The following is an 8,149-nucleotide window of genomic DNA, read 5'->3' as shown; positions in this document are numbered from 1 at the left end:
TGCCATGAAGAAAATTATGAGGTGAATTAAAGTTTAATTTGATTTTTATTTGGTTTCAGCAACCAGTAAAGGCACCGCAATTTTCCCAGCCCTGTCACTGGTTGGAGGAATGCTTTGAGAACATCTGTTTTATTAACAGCAGCAACAATAAAAGCCAATCCTATATTTGTGGAGGGGCTGCCTTCCAAGGCCCTCCAAGTACTTTCGCTGATCTTATCTGCCCTCCTTTCCACAACAGCCCCAGAGAAACTGTATTTACTTGTAATTAGGCTTAACCGCTGACCTCTCCTGCAGCTCTCCCCACTACCGCCTGCTCAACCATTTGCCCGGCCAAAAGGAAGACTATCAAGGTGGAGGTGGAGGGAGGCTTTGGGAAGAAGAAGGAGCAAGGTGGTGTCTTTCATTCGCTCTTCATCCACCCTTTATTCAGCACTTACTGGGGATTCAGTACCCAGTCAGCGGAGCACTGTGTTCTGGGTTTTCAGGATTAGGAAAGTGTATAGAGATGCATAGCCACAGGGAAAAAGTGAAAAAACATTTCTAGCTTGGGTAGAATTCTGTTTTTCTAAAAGAATAGAAAAATAGAGAAACTTCCTGTTTTCCCTAAATATCTTCTCTTCTCTTTCCTGTTCATTTGTTAAGATGCTTAAATTATTATTATTTTTAAAAAAGACATAATTATTCTAATTACTTGACAGAAATTGACTGTACTTTAGGTACTAAAAGTGATGCTGCTTTAAATTCTACAAACCCAATGGGTAAACAAAATATGGTACATTCACATAATGGAAGATTATTGTGCCAGGAAGAGGAATAACATACTGAATGAAATACTGCATTGTGGGTGAAATTTGAAAACCTTATGCTAAGTGAAAGAAGCTGGTCATAAATGACAACATATTGTATGATTCCACTTATGTGAAATGTCCCAAGTATGCAAACTCATTGAGACAGGGAGTAAAAGTGGTTGCCAAGGTCTGGGAGGAGATATGAATGGGGGATAACAGATAATGGGCCTACAGCTCCTTTAGGGGATGATGAAAATATTCTGGAATTACCTAGTGGTGATGGTTGTAAAACCTTGGAGTATATTAATCAAAGTTTGCTCAGCTCTTTGTGAAGATGACTTTTTATTAACATATTGAATCTGTTCTCCTCTAACAACACATACAATCAAAAAGTCATTATATTAATGTGATGTTTATTGAGAATGTGTAATAACATGAGTGCTTCTTATAACATGAACTTTAAAAAGTGGGTTATAATGTTGGGTTGCAGTGTGCGCATAACCACTGAATTGCATAATTTAAATAAGTGAATTTTGTACTGTGTAAAATATATCTCCATAAAGCTTTAGAAAACATTCTACAGGCCTGGTAGCAGAGTATAATCCCAGGGTGGAGATCACCCAGAAGTTTAATTCCAGACACTTCACAGTCTGTGTAAGGGGTTTGAGATGCCTCAGTATTCTTTGAGTTAGGAAACAACAAGGGTTTGGTGGTGGGATAAATCCTGAAAATAAGGCATTGGATGAGCAAAGTAAGAGGTGGTTGGCATAGGATGGTACTGAGCCTTCATGCACACTGGAAGTATGTTTGCACATGGATCAGCAATACGTATGCAGTGAGTGAGCGTACACATGTATAGCCAGACAAGTAGTGCACAGGGGGAATGGGGCTGGGTAGAAATGAGTATCAGGAATGTAGAGAGGGGCTCTTCACTGAGTTGATAAAATAATAATACACCATGGCTGGGCACGGTGGCTCACACCTGTAATCCCAGCACTTTGGGAGGCCAAGGCAGGTGGATCACCTGAGCTCAGGAGTTTGAGACCAGCCTTGGCCAACATGGTGAAACCCCATCTCTACTAAAAATACAAAAATTAGCTGGGTGTGGTGGCAAGCGCCTGTAATCCCAGCTACTCGGGAGGCTGAGGCAGGAGCATTGCTTTAACCTGGGAGGCGGAGGTTGCAGTGAGCTGAGATCACACCACTGCACTCCAGCCTGGGTGACAGAAAGAGACTCTGTCTCAAAAAAAAAAAAAAAAAAAAAAAAAAGCACCACAACTGAAGAGTTCAATTGCTTTTGAAGGTTATTAAAATATTGCAAAAAAGATTCTTAGAGCAGAAGCTGGGGAGATAAACCATCAAAAGAATAGTATAAAGCAAAATGTAGTCAAGACTAATGTGTTTCCCAAGCTATAAATCAATAGGGAAGTGCAGTCACTTTTTTTAAAAATTAAAATTATTTTTCTATTAAGGAATATTATATAAATTAAAAATATAAATAAATACATTTATTTATATTGTTTTTTCCTATTCCTAGGCTTTTTGTTGTATTTTTAAAGTTATATGCACACTGCAACCCAACATTGCAACCCATTCTTTTCAGTTCATATTATGAGAAGCATTTATTCATGTCATTACACATTCTTAATAAACATCACATTAATTGAGTGACTTTTTGATTAAGCATGCTGTTAGAAGGGAGCATTTTCGGAATGACTGGTAGTTAAAAAGTCATTTGTACAAAGAGCTAGGCAAACTTTGATTAATCTGAATGCTTAGAGAATTAATTCTTATTTATAAAATAAATATCAACCTTAAAAACTATGCAATGTTCTAGCCAGGGAGACAGGAAATACAATTAAAAAGCTGAACAGCGCAGAGGTAGAATTATGATCTTTTCCTCAGCAGTCTTTCAGCCATGATTTTAAAAAAATATTCTCAGGATGAGGGCAGATACAGGCTGGAACAAAGAGTCAATTGAATTGTTGAATAAGATTGTTTGAAACTCAGAGCTGAAACAATAGTCTTGAAAGACAAGGTACCAGAGAGTGGAAAGGTTTTTAAATTCCAAAAGCTGGCTTTGAACATCAAAAGCTGAAACTGGAAGGAAGCGGGGCATAAAATTTATCCACAAACCACAGAGTAGGTAGGAATGTACAACAAACTCTGCTGCCTCCTGAGACCTGTTTATTACTGAGATAAGAAGCCTATTCCAGAATGTAAATCAATTTTATCACCATGAACACTGTTTAGTTCAGTTGGCACTGTTGTTGGTTTTTTTTTTGTTTTTTTTTTTTGATAGCAAGACTTTCTTGATGAAGGAAGCAATACACTGATTTATGTGCTGACGCGAACCAGACTCAGCTTGTTGCAAACCAGCACTTTGAGTAACCCTGATGTCAGAGATGGTTTTCCATCCCAAAAGGGGAGGGACCTGAGAGGTGAGAAAGGAATGCAAAAGCTAAGATATTGATATTGTTGAGCTTCCCTGTGAGAATGTTCAGAGTCCTAACCCCCTACCCCTACCCTTACTGGCTTCATGCCAGCAGTAGGGTATAGAAAATGTGTGTTAGAAACCTCTGCTAGGGCTTCTTTTACCAAGGACCTGCCAACATGAGCCACATTCACACCAAAACCATGAAGAAGGCAGCCTGGATCACCCTAGAAAAGTACTACATGCACCTGGACAATGACTTCCACACGGACAAGCGCATGTGCGAAGAATGTGCCATTATCCCCAGCAAGAAGCTCCACAACAAGACACAGGCTATGTCCTGCATCTGATGAAGCAGATTCAGAGGAGACAGCAATAAGAGGTATCTCCATCAGGCTGCAGGAGGAGGAGAGAGAAAGGAAAGACAATTATGCTCCTGAGGTCTCAGCCCGGGGTCAGGAGATCATTGAAGTAGATCCTGACACTAAGGAAATGCTGAAGTTTTGGACTTCGGCAGTCTGTCCAACCTGCAGGTCACTCAGCCTACAGTTGGGATGAAATTCAGAACGCCTCGGGGACCTGTTTGAAACTTTCTGCAATGCTGTAATATTTTCAATAAACCTGGGACAATGGCAAAATAAAGAAAAGAAAAGAAACCTCTGATAGGTTTGCTGGGGGTGGGGCCTAAGGTAAGAAGGTACTGGGCCTTGCTTCCCAAGGGCAGATGGTGAGGCCAGTAGACAAGCACACACAATGCGGAGCAACAGTCACTGCACCTGAATGAGTGACTTGAGGACTACCTCACAGTGTCCTAGCAGCCTTGAGTTCCAGAGATCTAGTGTGGAGGAGGGAGAAGTATTGTGAGAGGTTGGGAGACCCTAGAGGCCTTGGGTTAAGATGATGAGGAGGCAGAGTGGTGTGCCTCATGTTCAGAGACCTTGGCAGTGTTGCAGGCATCTATTACTGGAAAGGGGTCTCCATCTGGGCCCCAAGAGAGGGTTCTTGGATCTTGTGCAAGAAATAATTTGAGGTGAATCCATAAAGTGAAAGCAAGTTTATTAAGAAAGTAAAGGAATAAAAGAATGGCTAATGCACAGGCAGAGCAGCCCTGAGGGCTGCTGGTTGGCTATTTCTTGATTATATGCTAAACAAGGGGTGGATTTTCATGAGTTTTCTGGACAGGGGTAGGGATTCCTGGAACTAAGGGTTCCACCCCTTTTTAGACCATATAGGGTAACTTCTGGGCATTGCCATGGCATTTGTTAACTGTCAAGGTGCTGGTGGGAGTGTCTTATAGCATGCTAATGCATTATAATTAGTGTATAATGAGCAGTGAGGACCACCAGAGGTCACTTTCATCATCATCTTGGTTTTGGTTTGGGCCAGCTTCTTCACTGCATCCTTCTATCAGCAACGTCTTTGTGACTTGTACCTTGTGCTGGCCTCCTATCTCATCCTGTGACTTAGAATGCCTAACCTCCTGGGAATGCAGCCCAGTAGGTCTCAGCCTTATTTTACCCAGCTCCTATTCAAGATGGAGTCACTCTGGTTCAAATGCTTCTGATACATCCACCACAAAGATAGACAGGAAAGAGCCACATGGCTGTGATGGCTTGCAGATGAGAAGACAGCCCTGGGACAAAGGTAACCTCCAGTGCCTCTCTTTGTTATGGGACATTTAACTGCTCTTGGCCAGGCCCGGCGGCTCATGCCTGTAATCCCAGCACATTGAGAGGCCAAGGTGGGCAGATCACTTGAGGTCATAAGTTCAAGATCAGCCTGACCAACATGGTGAAACCCCATCTCTACTAAAAATACAAAAAATTAGCCAGGTGTGGTGGTGTGTGCCTGTATTCCCAGCTATTTGGTAGACTGAGGTGGGAGAATCACTTGAACCCAGGAGGCAGAGGTTGCAGTGAGCTGAGATTGCGCCATTGCACTCCAGCCTGGGTGACACAGCAAGACTTCATCTCAAACAAAAACAATTAAAAAAAACTTAACCACTCTTTTTACTCCCTTCTTTACCCAAAACTTAGATGTACTCTGCCATCCCTACCCCAAGGGGTGGAACTTGGAATTGACCATGTAGTCTCTCCTCAAAAAATGTGGGAGTACAACACTCAAAGTGAGTTGAATGGGCAACACTAAGTTTTCTACTGTTGGTAAAAGTGGGGGCTTGAGAGTTTAGTTATGGGGAAATAAAATTTATTTCTGTACTCTTTAGGCTGTGACCCTGTCAGTTAGGATAGGCTAAATTATGCTGCAGTGTCAGATAGTCCCCAACTCTCAGGCACATAACATATCTACCATGGGGCAGTGGAAGATTGGGTCAAAATCATCCTCGGTTCAAGACCTGTGCTGATGGAGCTGGAACGTGCCTTTTTGCAAAAGGAAAGAGAGCTCTAGAGAGCCTCCTGTTAATGATTAAATGCCCCAGTTCAGAGGTGACACACATCACTCTGTTATTTCCACTCATAACTTATTGGCCTGTATCAGCCACAGTGTCCCACTCAGGAGGGGGCTGGAAAATATCATCTTCTATAATTCAGAAGGTGGCAATCTGAAAATATTTGGTGCACAGCACAAATGACAACCCTAGTAGCTGTAAAAGTCTTACCCATTTCATGATTTAGGACTTCAAACAAAACAAACAAAAAAAGCCAGATATATAAAGTGCTGTGGTTTGGATGTGGTTTGTCTGGGACAAAACTCATGCTGAAATCTAATTGCCAATGTAGCAGTGTTGGGAGGTGGTGCTTTTAAGAGGTGATTAGATCCTTAAGATAGGTTGATGTCTTTCTCCCAAGGGTTAGTTCAACTGGGAATGGGTTAGTTTCCACCAGGACAGGTTGTTACAAAGCAGGGTTGACTCTCATGTTTTGCCCTCTTTGAACACACCCACTTGCCTTTCTGCTTCTCTGTCATGTTGCGACACAGCACGTGGCCTCACCAAAAGCAGAGCAGATGCTCATGCCACGCTCTTGGACTTTCCAGAAATGTGAGCCAACTAAACCTGTTTTCTTTATAAATTACACATTCCCAGGTATTCTGTTATGGCAACACACGACAGAACTTAGGCGTAGAGAAGAGCTCTGTAGAGCACAGAACCTGGGGTTGAGTTTTGACTCTGCCACTTGTAAATGGAGGTATGCTCTTTGCTAGCTTACTTAACCTCTTTGACATTTAGAGTTTCCCCAGGGTTGGTGTAAAATGTATATGAAATAACTTTTTGGCACATGGAATGACACAATAAATGTCTTTTTTCTTTTTGTTATAATTTGTCTCTTTTCCTGATAGTTTATAATCCTAATTAAGTTAGAGTGCTGGTTAGTGGGATTCCAGCTAATCAAAGTTTTGTTTTGTTTTGTTTTGTTTTAAGTTTATCTTGGCCAGGTACAGTGGCTCACACCTATAATCCCAGCACTTTGGGAGGCTGAAGCGGGTAGATCACTTGAGATCAGGAGTTCAAGACCAGCCTGGCCAACATGGTGAAATCCCATGTCTCTAGTAAAAATACAAAAATTAGCTGGGCATGGTGGTGCATGCCTATAATCCCAGCTACTCAGGATGCTGAGACAGGAGAATCACTTGAACCCAGGAGGCAGAGGTTGCAGTGAGCCAAGACCACACCACTGCACTCTGACCTGGGTGACAGAGCAAGACTCTGTCTTAAAACAAAACAAAACAAACAAAAACTTTATCTTAAAATATATAGAGTCAGACACTTATATTCAGCCAACCACATATATTTACATCGGTGGTCCTTTGGGATCATTTTGAATGATGGATATCTCATCTCCCATCCTAGAATGTCCCTGTGCCATCAGAAACTATGGTCAGTGACTGAGGAGTGATCTACATTTAGTTTTGTGTGCTATGTGGTTGGTAGTAAATGGAAATGATTGCTCCTCCTGCCCTATCCCAACCCACAACTAACAAATGTGAAATTAAGGGGAAAGAAAACAACAGAGAGGGCTGTGAGGGAAGCACAGCAAGGCCCATGCCACCTCCACGGTGTTAACCCTACAGCAGCATCAGTGTGATTCACAGCTGATACTGCCAGGATTTCCAGGGCTAAATGGACCTGCCACCTCTTCAGAACCAACCCAGATGGTCCATGTCCTGTATTTTGGTTTAGGATATGGAAAAGTGCCCACCAGAACCTGGAAACAGCAGCACTGCCCATTTCCACTTCCTGCTTGTGTACTCTGGGGTTTTCTCATGGACTAAGGGGCAGAGAGGAGTAGAGGGCTTGCTTTCTCCCCAGCTGTCTTTCAACATAGTTCGTTCCTTTTCTCCGACTACTTCCCTCTCCCACTCCAACTCCAGGCCTCCACCTAGGGAGGTGGAGGAAACCACCAGCCCCCGACTCAGAGAAGGGTTCAGATACTTCCTTCTTGTGCCCTTCCCTCCTCAAAGAAGAGGTTCAGATTTTGGCAGCAATGAAAGGAACACTTCTGGAAGGCACATTTGTCTCAGTCAGAGTCTGAGTGTGTATGTGTGTGTGTGCATGTGCGTGTACAAACCCTGTGTTCTTTTTAATCACTGGGGACCAAGTACTATAGCTGTACACAGGATACTAGACACTATCTAAAAGTAACCATCAAGGTGAATAGGCTTGGCCCGAGGCAAAGTGATGTTTTGTGTAGAGAGGGTTACTGCTGTTTCAGGATATCCCTTGCCAACCCCGATTATGTTGTAAATTGGACTCCAACAGAGAAGGAGGACACTTTGTGAGGTTAGTTGTGTCACCAGGTCACCCATCCTCCAAACCACCCCAGGAATAAAATAAAGCAGAGGCACAGGAGATTTTTTTTTCTGTAGACCAATCCCCAGTACACATTCTGCAGAGGGAATAAAAAGTGTCCTTCAAGGAAGGACAGCCTCAGAAATTGCGTTCTCTTTTAAAATTAATTTTAAAATCCAC

The 8,149-nt window shown here is 42.5% G+C and overlaps 1 pseudogene; it reads left to right on the top strand.

Annotated features, from left to right (window-relative positions):
* Nucleotides 1–3,401: 3,401 nt before the first annotated feature.
* LOC108308314 lies at nucleotides 3,402–3,852 on the top strand (annotated as a pseudogene).
* Nucleotides 3,853–8,149: the final 4,297 nt, after the last annotated feature.

The sequence above is a fragment of the Cebus imitator genome, unplaced genomic scaffold, assembly GCF_001604975.1.
Source record: "Cebus imitator isolate Cc_AM_T3 unplaced genomic scaffold, Cebus_imitator-1.0 Scaffold84, whole genome shotgun sequence".
Classification (NCBI taxonomy): Eukaryota; Metazoa; Chordata; class Mammalia; order Primates; family Cebidae; genus Cebus; species Cebus imitator.
Note: the sequence above shows the minus strand (reverse complement) of the source record. Positions and strands in the feature narration are given on the sequence as shown.